Below are 13626 nucleotides of genomic sequence, written 5' to 3' on the forward strand. Positions count from 1 at the left end.
CACCTGGGGTTTAACCTTTTTGGTCAAGGGGGTTGGATGGAATGGACGCAGAGGCGGGAATGGAACGGGGGAGGTAAGTAGCCAGACCTAGCAGGTCGGACCCGGGGGTGGGGTGAGTGGCTTCTGCGGAGCGCGTCCAGCGGGTTCCAGGAGGGGTCCGAGAGTACAGTGGAGAGGGCGGGGGAGCGCGGAGCTGAGCGAAATCTCGCGAGATCTCGCGGGCGGTTTCGGCGGCGGCGGCTGGGAGGTGAGAGCGGGCGGCGGTGGCGTTGGCGGTGGTGGTTGGGGACTGAAGAGGGTGAGAGCCGGGGAAGCCGGGAACCGGGGAGAGGGACGGGCGGGCGGGTCCCGTCCTCACCGGTCGCCTTAGCCTGTCCCGCGGCTGCCGCGGTGCCGCCTGGTCCGCGCCGTCTCGGGACCCGCGCGCGGCGGGGCGGGGTAGGGCGGGGTGGGGCGGGGTAGCCGGGGCCCTGGTGCCGCCTGGGCCAGTGCCGCTCGCCGCCGGTCCCCGCGCTGAGGGGCGACCCAGCGGCCCCCTTCGTTTCCCGGGCGCCAGGGGTAGCGCCGCGGGCCGGCCGGGGCGTACGGAGCCTCGGCTGCGTGTCCGGCGCTTCGCTCGCGCCGCACGCTGCGCTGCACCGAGAGGTGGAGCGTCCTGCCCCAGTCACTGCGGGACGCGGTGGGCGCGCCCCTTGCTCGCCTCCCATCCTGCTCAGACCCTGCGTGCAGGGCTTTCCCTGTGGTTCCGGGTGGGTGGAGGTGCTGCACAGTGGGTGTCAGGGATCCCTTTAAAACTGAATGTAACTTGGTGTGCGAATTTCCTGGGAGAGGGTCTTCCCATGGCTTTTGTCCGTCTCCTGGAAGGTTTTCGGGCCCCTGAACGTTCAAGAACCTTGGTTTGGCCCTGTGTGGGAGCCGAGGTGGCCTTAGAGCGTCTAGTGTGCGCTAGCGGTGGGGTGTCAGGGCGAATGGAAGTGTATTCTGGGAGTCCAGTGCTTGCCTTAGGCAAATGAAACTTTTTTAAAAAGTTTTGATTCTTGTTGAAGCACGTGATTCTACTCTTGGAACAGTGATTGCCAGTCCCAGAATCAGGGTCCCTCATCTTCACGGCAAACTTCTGTCAAAGCCCACTTTGCTACACTGAAGTGAAATTTATAAATAATGTAATCTACCTTCGTATATAGTTGAAAGTCAGTATGATGGCTTCGCTTAAATGTAAGGGAGAAATAAAAGGAGAACGATATATGGCATGCATTGCTATATCATATCTAGAACATATTGGTGTGCTAGAAGACACCATATGCTAGGTTGCTTGTACCTGTTTTTAATGAATACATTTGGATTGGTATTATGAGCTGTTTCAAAAGAGAAAGCTAGATAACAGAGAGAAAGATGGACACTAGGGGAAAAAAATACCTAGTGTTGGAATAACCTATTTATGCTTATAGAAAGGAGAAACAACTTAGATTGAACTAGGGATAGCATGCCAAGGTAAATTACAAACTTCTTCAGTCAACACATAAGTAGTATTACGCCTCCTTGCACGCTTTATTTTCACACTATTGTAGCGCATCTTTTGTGTCGCAAACTTGGACATAGGGCTACTTCAAGAGACAGTACTAGGCAGGGCTGGGGATTTAGCTCAGTGGTTCCTTCACCTGCCTCGCAAGCGCAAGGTCTCCATATCAATCCCCAGTACAAAAAAAAAAAAAAAAAAAAGAGATAGATCCAGGTTCCTGCTGTTTACCGTTGATAATAATAAATATTAAATTGAAATTTTTGATTCAGTACCAATATCTCACTAGTATGAGTGAGACATGCTACCTCACACTATTAGTATATATGCAAATACTAAATATGCTCCATATTATCATCCTGCAGTGTATGTTGAGTTAACAATGTGTGGTGTGAGGAAATGACCATTAATTTTTAGAAAGTTTCCTTATTTGATTGAAGCTTCCCTCACTACTTTCTCCTTCATAATGGGGCACAAGGTGGGTGGTTTCCCATAATATCTTGTAAAAACTTTTCAATATTGTATTCCTAAGTAATGCTAACTTATAGTGTGTTTAATCCTACCCTACATTCAAAAGACTCTGGACCAGGACAAATCTTGATTATACAGATCCATTCCATCCATGTATTGTGTGAAGTCTAGATCCTGGCCTCCAAGTAATAAAAGCCAGCAGGGTCCTCCAGTCTTTTTAGTAACTAGCAATGTTCCTTTGGGGAAGTTCTGCTCTCTTGAGAACCACTTTAAAGAACAGTCTCCATTGGGGGACAGAATTTAACTCAACTTTCGTTGGGAAAATATTTTTAAAAATTCTTTCTGAAGTGTGACATAAAAAACATCCTCTTAGTAGTGACACTTGAATTGTTTAGACTCCAAGGAGACAAAGTTATTATCTATTAGAAATTTTTCTGTGTTTAATGAGAATTTTTGTTAGACATATTGAACAATTGCTCAGCAATAATATGTACAATAAGGAAAAAGTCTTAAGTATAAATCAGTGTAATCACCTTTTTTTTGTAGTAGAGATCAAACCTAGGGGGGCTGTACTTTTTCTACTGACTGATACAGTATGAATCAGTAAGTGAATTTGGAAGATGGAGATGTGCTCAGAGGTGAAAATTAAAATTTCCTATAATCATGTGTACTAGTCTTCATGGTATGATTTGTTAGAAATTATATTTTTATTTGAAACTGCTTCTTTTGCTACTTAGTGAAAAATTCAAATTAAGTCAACCTGACTATTAGATAGCTACAGTGCAAATTACATTTCAACTTGCTTAAAAAGGAAGTTTATTTTGCATTTATTTATTTATTTATTTATTTTGCATTTTTAAAAATAGATAAATTGCTTCTTGGTGTATAGCTTCTTACAGTTTGTAGCTTACTTTTGAAGGGTACTATGGAAACAAAGTAAGTACTAAAGATCTGTCAAAATAGAATACACTTTATTTATTTATTTATTTATTGGAACCGGGGATCGAACTCGGGTCCTTGCACTTGCGCAGCAGGTGGCGAAACCACTGAGCTAAAATCCCTGGCCCAAAATAGAATACACTTTAAATTGTGTAGAAGTAGATACTGAATCTGAGTTAGAAAGTCCTCCAAACTGAAAGTAAGTAATTCTTATTATTTTGAGCAAGCAGTATCATCTTCTAGGGTAAGAAAAGTCAATATTCTCTTTAAAAATCATTACTTAAAAAAAAATATTCACCTGTTCCTAAAATAATTATATAGATGTTGAAAATGTTTCAGTTTTCTAGGCCCGGGGGTTACATTGCTGAGTGGACTTTATGTATGTCCTTACGGAATTTTACATTTGAGGGACAAGATAACTAGAATGAAAATGAGTAATTTTCCATATACATACTTTGGTGATTTATAATTCAGGTACTGTATTTCATTGATTTTTTAAGATGCACATCTGACATGAAATGGCATCTTAAAATTGGCATGTTGTGGTTTAATTGGCAATTTTTCTTTCTAAGGGGTGCATAAAACAAAAACGTGTCTTGAAAATTATGGCATCTTGATTCAGTGAAATATAGAATATGAAAAATGTTAACATTAACTTTTAACACCAGAACTTTATAAAATGAAGGTTACACCACATTTCAAGATCCATGGATCTAAAGTAGAATTCTTTACCCAGAATACTTCTGTAGACATCTTTCTCCTCATGTAAAAAGAACAAAAAGTCATTTTGTGAATATAACCACCCCCCCTTTGAAAAGGTTTAGAAGGAAACAAATTGCTTGATGGTTTTTCATGGAGCGTAGGTAGTATGGTTAATGTATTTGAGGTAAGGTTACTCCAGCAATACAACTAGGCATTTGTATGCATATGGAATTTTTGATTGCTTCTTTGTTTCATTTTTTTTTTCTTTCCATTCTGAAGGTTTGTAGGTCCACTTAATAAATAAAAGCTTTCTCTGGGACATCTTTAAGTTGAATATTAGTAATTCATAGTTCTTACTACTTTAATAAGAAATATATTTGAAAATATTTACTCTGTGTACACAGTTTATATGGTAAACTAGCACCGTGTTATTTCATCTGGGAAACCTGTATAAGGGATTTTTCCATCTGATGTTGAAGGCAAGTTTCCTAGGAAACTCAACCACTTGAAGACTGTTTGCATACCTTTTTCCCCAAGAGGACTTCAGCTTTGATTATCAAAGTGTGGTCCCAGGACAAAAAGGAATTAAGATGTGTTATGCTGCACATGTACAAATCTCCCACAATAAATTTAATCATTATGCATTGCAAACATCTGCTAATAAAAAATACATAATTTTAAAAAATGTCCCAGACTAGCAGCATGTCAAAAGAATCCTGGAGCTTGTTTGAAATGCAGCCTGGTGATGCATGTGAACCTTTGAGAAGCACCAGGCTGTCAGACTGAAGTGCAAATTATCAGGATTGCCAAGTCTATTACTCTAGAGTTTCTGGTTTGGTATTTGGGGCTGGAGCCTGAGAATTTGCATTTTAACAGATTATCAGGTGATGCTGATGATGCTGGTCCAGGGACCACACTTTGAGAACCATAAGACTAGAATGTCCTTCTCATTGTATCTTTCTCTTTTGTCTTCTAATTCCTTACTCCTTCAAATAGCTTTTAAAACAATACTGATTATTATAGTCATATGTTTTAGTTTCAGTAAAGTAGAAAATATATTAATTTTTATTGGTAACCACACTAAAAATGCTTTTCGGTATCTAACTTCAGAGAAAAGTTCTCTTTTAATGCTTGTTAGATTTTTACTGATTTATAGGTAGTTCTCTTTCTCTAGGTACTTTTTTTAATATTTAAAAATTCTTTTATATAGATAAAATGTTTATATGATTCAAAAACTAAAACAATACAGGGCATATTTTGGGAAGTCTGATTTCCAACTGTTGGGTCCCATCATTCTCATAGGTGTCCATTGTTTCTTTGTGTAGATACAAACCAGTGTCACTAAGCTATACATACTTTTTTTTTTTTTTTTTTTTGGTACCAGGGATTGAACTTGGGACCTTGTGCTTACGAGGCAGGCGGCAGAACCACTGAGCTAAATCCCGGGCCCCATATACATACTTTTTAATATAGAATGTAGTATACTATGTAACTTACACTGCTCCCTTGCTTTTTTTTGGTTTTATGCTCTTGATATCTTTTCATGTTAGCTTATATGAAGTATATAGTATTAGTTTATAGAAAACATTTGAAACAGAACATGTTTATTTAACCAACCCCTGCTTGTGGATATTTGCATTGTTGCCAGTCTTTTAAAATCACAGACCACATTGTGGTGCAAAACTTTGTAGACATATCTTTATCCATGTGCACTTATCTGTGGGATACACTCCCAGAAGTGGGATTGCTGGTCAGTGGGTTATTGCATTTGTAATTTTGATAAGCACTTTCCTTCTTCAGTATTGCACCATTTTGGACTCTCCCACAAGTAGTTGTCCCTCAGCATCCACAGAGAATTGGTTCCAGGACCCCTTTCTGGACACTAAAATCCAAAGGTGCTCAAGATTTTTATATAAAATGGCACAGTATTTGCACATAACCTATGCACATTTTTCTATTTATTTAAAATCTTTAGATTACTTATAAGACCTAATACAATGTAAATGCTATGTAAATAGTTATACGATATTCTTTAGGGAATCATGACAAGGAAAAAAGTTTATACATACAAAATACAGACACAACTTTTAGTATATGTGCTGCCGAAGCTAGCACTAGACACAATTTTTTAAAAATTATTTTCAGTTGGTGGTTAGTTGACAGCAGAGATAAGGAGAACTGACTCTAACGTATGAGAATATCTGTGTCTCCAGAGCCTTTTCAACAAACTGTATTTACCAGCCTTTGTAGATTTGTAATAATCAGAGAGGTAAGAAATGCCAACTTGGGGCCCTTTAAATTTACATGGCTTTCATTATGAATGAGGCTGAATGTGTTTTCATATGTGAAAAGGCCAGTTGTATTTTTTTTTTCTATGAACTGTTTGTGTACTTTACATTTTTCTTTTTTTTTGGTGCCACTGAGCTAAATCCCCAGCCCCACTACATTTTTCTTTTGGATTATTTTTTTCTTTTCAACTCTTAGAAATTAATAAATTGGAGGGATTAGTCTTTTGTGATGTAAGTTGCAGGTTCCCCTAGTTTTTCACTTATCTTCATGTAGTTTGGTATACAGAAGGCTTAATTTTTTTTTCTTTAAATTTTACATGTTAATCGCTTATGGTGTCTGGATTTCAAGTCACTGAAAGGCCTTCATGAGTTTTGGAATGTGTCTATGTTTTCTTTTTTTGTCTTTTCCTTTTATATCTGGTTTATTTCATTTAAAATTTTTTCATTTACTTATATGTGGATATCTAGGGGTTTTTTTATTAGTACATATTTATAGTACATAATGATTACATTCATTGTGAGGAGTTGGTACATGTACATATCCATATTTTCTTTTAGTACTTTTATGGGTTCACTTTTGCACTTGTATCTTTAATCCATTTAGAATTTACTCTGGTGTTCAGAATGATGTGTAGATTTCCATCTGGTTACTGGTTATTTTTATGCATGTGTTTCAGAGCCCATCTTTGAATACTTACGTTATATGTATTGTGAACTTCTGGATGTATTGGGGTACATCTCTGTACTTCATTTTCTATTTCACTAGTTGTTCTAGTCATATTCCAGTGCTCCATTGTTGGTATATATATATATATTATATATATAGGTGTGTGTATATATATATATATATATATATATATATATTTTTTTTTTTTTTGGTACTGGGGCTCAAACTGAGGACCTTGCACTTGTGAGGCAGGTGGCAGAACCACTGAGCTAAATCCCCAGCCCTAGTATCTTTTTAAACTAGTTTTTCCTTGTTCTTTGTTTTTTTGGTAATTCTTGCTTATTTTTTCCATATGAACTTTAGAACTATTTTTACAGTGGGAAAAAAATTTAAAAATCAGGATTGTATTAAATGTATACACTTAAAATCTATTTCTCTTCTCCAAACCTTGCTCTCCTAATCTATGAAAAGAATAATACTGTCTTTTTAAGAAGGTTGGGAAGTTTAAAGAGAAAATAAGTGAAACTCACCACTTAGTGTCTCTTCTACCACCATGTGTTGAGGTTGCTATTCTCTTTTTCCTACTTCTACCCCTCTCACTTGTAAAAAGGGGCAGGGGATACAGTAAAGAAAACCAATAAAAAATATTAGAATTGAAGTTAAAACTAAGCTTGAGCAGGGTAATCAGTATATTTAAGTACAGAGGACAAACTCAGCCTGATATGCAAGGCCCCTCCTTCTTTCTGGTTTGCTACTTACTCTTTCCTTGGCTGTACCCTAAGGACACTACTTAGCATGCCCCAAGGGCCCTTGTGTTTTCCTGCACTATCCTTTTCACCTAGTATGTTCTGCCAGTGAAGTACTGCCCCCAGCCCAGTAAAAAGCAGTACCATATCTGTTACAGTAAGTAGCTTGTCTGTGTTGCACCCTGGGCCTCACTAGACTAGAAACTGTGAAGAGAGAACTTATGTCTGTCCTGCACAGCAAAGAATGCCATATACCCAGCAAAATACCTGACAGAGAATACAAATTCAGACGTTTGCTAAACAAGTGAATGAAGAATTGACTTTGATCTTTTTTTGCCTTGTATATCTGGGTAACTCATCTCATCCCTTACACTGTTGACCCCTGGAAGAAATGCCTGTGCTCCTTTTTAAGAATAGTAACAATAAACATAATAAATAGTGGGTGAATATGATGAGAGGCAGACTTTTAAAAATTGTATTAGAGACTATAATAAGAAGAACAGTTAACATTTATTATGTTCCAGGAACTGTTACAGTCACTGATGTGAATTGTCTCATGTAATCCTCACCAATCCCTAATTGGTATTATTATTGTACAATGGGAAACAGGCTGTCAGAGGTGAGGTGGCTTGCCCAATGTCAGACTGATGGGAAGTGGTGGTCCTGGGATTCAAGTGCAGGTACTCAGAGTTCCACACCTTACTCTCAGACTTGCTACAATGCTGTAGAAATGTTTATTGAATACAGTCCCTGGACAGTTCAGGAAAGGTTTTAATTACATTTTTAACTTTCTATTTCCCAACCATCCAGTTTTGGGAATTTCTGTTTTGTTCTTTCTGATTTATTTCAGACTTTTATGTTATCCAGAAGGCTCTCTGAGCAACCTTACTGGCATGTGATAGGTGTTCAATGAAAAGTGATTTTTACTTTTTTTCCCCTAGGTTCATAATAAAGGTGCTAAGGAAGAGAATGTAAGACGGGAGAAAAACTAAATATTTTTATTGAGGTAAGTATTTTTTGTAATTTAATTTTTTTCATTTTTTCTAAAAAACATTCTTTATAGCCTGCTTTCTCAAGGTTTTAAAAGGGAGATTATTTTAGGAGTGTTTGAGTTCATAGAACTTACAGGTTATACGGTAGTTGCCAGGCAGTTTGCTAAGGTCATTTGGGTTTTCTTACCCTTTTGAATCTAATCTTTAAATTTGCATTACTTACTGTTTTAGAGCATGTACTGACAAGGAGATTCAGCAGGTACAAACCTATAGGAGTTGAAAAGATTTAAAGCCACTTTAGTAAGATAATAGTGCATCTTTTTCTTAAATAAAAATGTGTTGGTTTTTATTATAATGAGAAAAATTCCCATCAGTATAGAAAAACACAATGACAAAAGTAAGCATTCAATTCCTGCTACCAAGAAATGGCCACCATTAATATTTTGGTGAACATAATTTTGAGAATTTGTCAATAAATATAAAAGTATTGATATTCAAGATTTTAAGTGAATTGTGGTCTTTATACAAAATTTATGATCTTTTTAATGTATGTTTTACACATCTGTGTATGTGAATTGGAAAAGACATGGATAATCATACATGACAGTTTTATTGGCTGCATGATATTCCATTGTTTAAAGGTACCATATTTTATTTGACCATTCCTTTGATGACTGTTTAGGTTGTTTTTTGTTTTTCTTCCTTGCGGATAATGGTGTATTGATTTTTGTGTACTCATTCATTTATCCTCTTAGAGGTGTAAGTGCTGGATCAGTGATCACGCACATTTTAAATGTTGATAAATATAGCCTGTTTAACTTGAAGATTACTCCCACTCAAAGTACAGGAGTGTTGTCTTTTCCATCTCATTGCCTACCCTGAATTTTGTTAATCTTTTTAGTCTGCCAATCCAATGGAGTATCTAAAAAATAGTATCTTTTTTAAATAGTTTTTTATTAAACCTTTTATGTTTTGAAAGACCTCTCATGTGATAGTCTTACTAACATAAAGAATTTGCTTATTGAGAACATATCTGTGGTTCTTGTGTATAAATGAGACACTTGGACTTTAAATGGAATTAAAATATTAAAATGTATTGAATTCTTTGTTTTTAGGTCTTTTACCTTGATTAATTCATTACGAATGTTTAAAAATTGTTGATCAACCAGCTATAATTGTTTTGAGTAGTACACAGTTTTTCTCTGTGAAGAGCAATACTTTTGTGTTTTAGTCACTCAAGCTTTAAAAAGAAAATTCTTAATATCTTTTAAACATGGATACCAACTGCTAAATAACATACAGAATATGGTTTCTGTACTTGGGTAATATGTGATATAATCAAGTTATATGAAGAATGTGAATATGCATTCATGTGTAAATATGTGTGTATTTATGTTGAATATCTTCTGTCCAAAGGATTTTATGAATTTCTGGTAAGAATGTGATCTTTAATTTTATGTTTGCTTTAGATTTTATTTCAGTCAGGTAAGAGTTACGCAAGGAAGAGTTCATGTGAAGCAGACACCAACTTTGTCAATGACTCACTGTTCTTTGACTTAATAAAAACCCTATTAAAATTCACCTTTTTCTATATAGAAAATGTATTGTCTTAAGATACAGATTGCCTTTCCCGTGCATGCTTTTCTTTTCATTCCAAATTAATGTTGTTGACTGAACACCCTGAAGCAGGGACCATGTGGTTCACCTGGTGTTTTACTCACTAGTTTCCATCTAGCAACTGATACAGTACCTGGCTTGTACGTGACAGATGCCCAAGTCATTTTTAAAGGATTGAATAGTTGGCGTGTATTGTCGTTGTAAAGTTAAAATTAAGCTATAAAAGAGAAGAGCCTTAAATTTTAACTTGGAGGAGAAACTAGCATGTGATTTTTATATGCACCTAGATCTAGACATATATAATTATGTTGACACCTGCTACCATAATATTTTGTGAAATTTTGTTCGGAATTTTGATTTAGAATATAATCCATTTACTGTGTTTTTACAATCACATAAATTACCATGTTTTAAATGTACTTTTTATGTTTTTTGTTTGTTTTTGTTAAGGACAAAATGAATATCTAGAAACTAAGTAGAATATAAATTAAGTTTACAGATCTTATGTTTCTTAGTCTAGACATGGGAATTTTTACATACTTCTCAATACTTTAAATAATAACAGATTGAGCTATATTTTAATTGTATAGTATAGTTTAGCATTGTTAAAAATAAAAATAGAAAGGTAAGCATGGTGGCACACACCTGTCATCCCAGATACTCAAGAGGCTGAAGCAGGAGGATTGCAAATTTGGGGGCACCCCTGGCAATTTAACAAGGTCCTGTCTCAAAATAAAAAGGGGCTGGGGATGTAGCTCAGTAGTAGAGCATTTGCCTAGCATGCATGGAACTCTGGGTTTAATCCCCAGTACTGCAATGAATGAATGAATGAATTAGATTGCCAGTCCTTGAGTAGAATGGATAAATCTTTGTCCAGTGTCCTGTCTGTGAAGCTTTTCTGACTCCTAAACCAGTTTTTCACAGTCAAAGTAAACAGAGTCATGGAACAATTAATTATCTGATAGATTTCAGCAGTGTTTTAGTCTCTTTGTTTTATACAGGTTATTTCCATTGGAATATGGGATTCTAAAGAATGCACGTATTGTTGTATCTTTTGTTTTTGTGTTGTTTTGTGATCCTGGGATCGAACCCAGGAACTCACACCTACTAGGCGAACATCTATCACTGAGCTACATAACAACACTTTCTTAATGAATAGTCCAAAGTTAATTGAGACTGACTTAAAATAACTATAAGGGCCTAAATTAATGAAGTTTTCCTGGACTTTTCCTCTGATATCCTATTGTGGCTAATGTGTAATACTGTATTTTTTTTTTCTAAAACACTAACATTCTAGGTCAGTGATGGTGAACCTTTTAGGGACCAAGTGCCCAAACTGCAACCCAAAACCCACTTATTGTTTGCAAAGTGCCAAAACTGCAATTAAACCTGAATAGTGAGGTTTTAGTCTAGAAAAAACAACTCATACATTAACATCTTATACAACAGCTTTTTATTGAAAGATGAAAGTTGTCATTTGGTGTGGTTTTACACAATTAGTGTGATCTTTGCTGTTATGTGCATGCTGATAATTTGTCAGATCTTGGCTGGGGCGACTTGGCTCATGTGCTGACCGAGGGCTCTGTGTGCTTGCTGCAGCATGCGTGCTATAGGTTCAGCACCATGGTTCTGTGTTCTTAAATCTGTTTCTTACGTGATACAGAAATTTGCTTATACAATACCTTTCATTTTACTGATGAGTCAATTTCTGTAGTTATGTGCTTTAAAACCTTGATTCTAAAAATAATGGAAAATGAGGAATTACTACTAGTATTTAAACAGAAGTCTTAATTAAAATGAAGGCTTTATTATTTATATCTCCTATTCTTTTTTTTTTTTTGCTACTGGGGATCAAACTCGGGTCCTTGCTCTTGGGCAGCAGGTGGTGAAACCACTAAGCTAAATCCCCGGCCCCTTATATCTCCTATTAACTGTATTTTAAAAACTTGTATACTACATTTAAACAGATTTCAAGTCTTTGTTACATATTTAATGGGTTGCATTTTGTGCATTTGTAACACTTTCTTCCGATTTTAGGCATAAAGCTTAAAGTTCACTGGCAGAGTAAGTGGTCATTTGGAAAGTTGGGCAGAGAAAAGTTCCATCTTCATCCACAGGATTTGTGGCTGTAGACTATTTAGATGAAACTTCTTTACAGTTGGAATGAGTTTGGAACTGCAATAGGTGGGAAGAAACATTAAGTGCTGGAATACAATAATATAGATAATAGTTCCCAAGCAAAGCCAATACTCGGCGCTTACTTCTGTAGCATCGGTAACTGATTTGGTCCCTCCTGGAGGTATTACTAACTCAAACTCCTAAGCATAGAGTTTTGGAAAGGGGAGGGAAGAAGAGCAGTAGCTTTGGTCCACAAGTTCCAGGAAGAACTCAATACTTAGTGAAATTTCTGAGGAATATCCCTAAGCTCTGAATGTTTCCCTCTCCCCAAAATTTTCTTCTGTTTCTCTGGAAGCTTTGTCTAGTGTGGCTTGAAGGAAATTTGTTGGGAGGTAGGAAAAGGAAGTCCGACTATGACTGCAGGATGTAGATACTGTCTTTTCAATAGGCGTTTAATACAGGAATATGGCTGAAAGCTATCATTTTCCCCCATCATAGCTATGTAATTGAAATTTCACACAAGTTTGCCAATTTTTTAGTTTGTTGGGAGAGGACATGTAGATCAAGGTGAAGGCTAAGTGTTTGTGTATGTTAAACCTGGTAAGTTTTGTTTTAAATGTATTTCAGTCTATTCTAATGTAGCAAAGTTTTTCAGTCAGAATGTTCTAGCAGCCATCATTCAAACATTAATTACTGTCAGTGGGAAAGGGTATCCTCCTACACCTTTTCTGGAGTGCTTGAAACCATCCCACTTCCTTTTTTCTTTTACCTTAAGAACTGATTACTGACACTTGGGAATTATAATCAGACTGCATCAATCTTTATGGAAAGGTTACCAATTATTGCACTACAAAATACGCGTTTCCCCCTAATAGTGTTTCTCTCCATGTGTCTCTCTCAGTTCAGTACTTTTTAATACTTTCTAGAAGAATGAGTGCTTTGTATCATGCCCTGATTTAATACATTTGAAAGAAACTTTATTGATGGCTTTCTTACCTTCAAATTAGAGGGAGGGATGAAGGAGTGAGGTTATTTAGTATGAAATCTTTATAGGATCTTTTGCCTGTGTAGATGTCCCTGAGGTAGAAGGATGGTTGGTGTCAAATACTTCTACACTGATATAAGCTCCAAGACCAGTATTTATTGTGAGGGGTGAGGATTTTTATGAGGAGATGTACATTGGGCATTGTACTGTGCCCTTTACATGCGTTACTTTATTTTGTTCTCACAACAACTAGTAGAAATTTGTCTTTGAGCATGTAGCTAGCAGGTTAAAAAAAAAACAACCTATGACTTGAATACAGATCTCTCTGGCTCCAAGGCCATGCTCTCACGTACAGACAGAGAAGGTTGTTGGTAGAATGTTAGAAAGTTGTTAGAGTTTTTCTGTTGCAGATACTTGAAATATTGAACATAATGAATGCTAAACCTATTTTGTCACCATCACCACCACCACCACCACCACCATTCTCACCATCTTTTTTATTTCTACTATTCTTTAACATCAACTGATAAAGCCTAGGAGCCTGCCAGGCTGTCTGGCTCACTGTGTTCAATACAACATAGGCTT

General features: G+C 36.9%; 1 protein-coding gene across 6 annotated transcripts in view; it reads left to right on the plus strand.

Annotated features, from left to right (window-relative positions):
• The first annotated feature begins 214 nt into the window (after positions 1–214).
• Positions 215–13626, plus strand: part of Mrtfb (myocardin related transcription factor B) — a 191086-nt gene continuing 177674 nt past the window's right edge. For 3 of the 6 annotated variants that reach the window (XM_004855843.4, XM_013076393.3, XM_004855844.4), the window contains exons 1-2: positions 229–298; positions 8271–8335. The gene's annotated coding sequence lies outside the window, so the exon portion shown is untranslated. Of the gene's footprint in view, positions 299–8270; positions 8336–13626 lie in introns of all 6 variants that reach the window. The other 3 variants (XM_087209142.1, XM_087209145.1, XM_087209143.1) reach the window with 2 other exon arrangements.

This window comes from Heterocephalus glaber, unplaced genomic scaffold, assembly GCF_053883595.1.
Source record: "Heterocephalus glaber isolate CG9 unplaced genomic scaffold, H.glaber_assembly_v1.0 deba00000943, whole genome shotgun sequence".
Lineage (NCBI taxonomy): Eukaryota > Metazoa > Chordata > Mammalia > Rodentia > Bathyergidae > Heterocephalus > Heterocephalus glaber.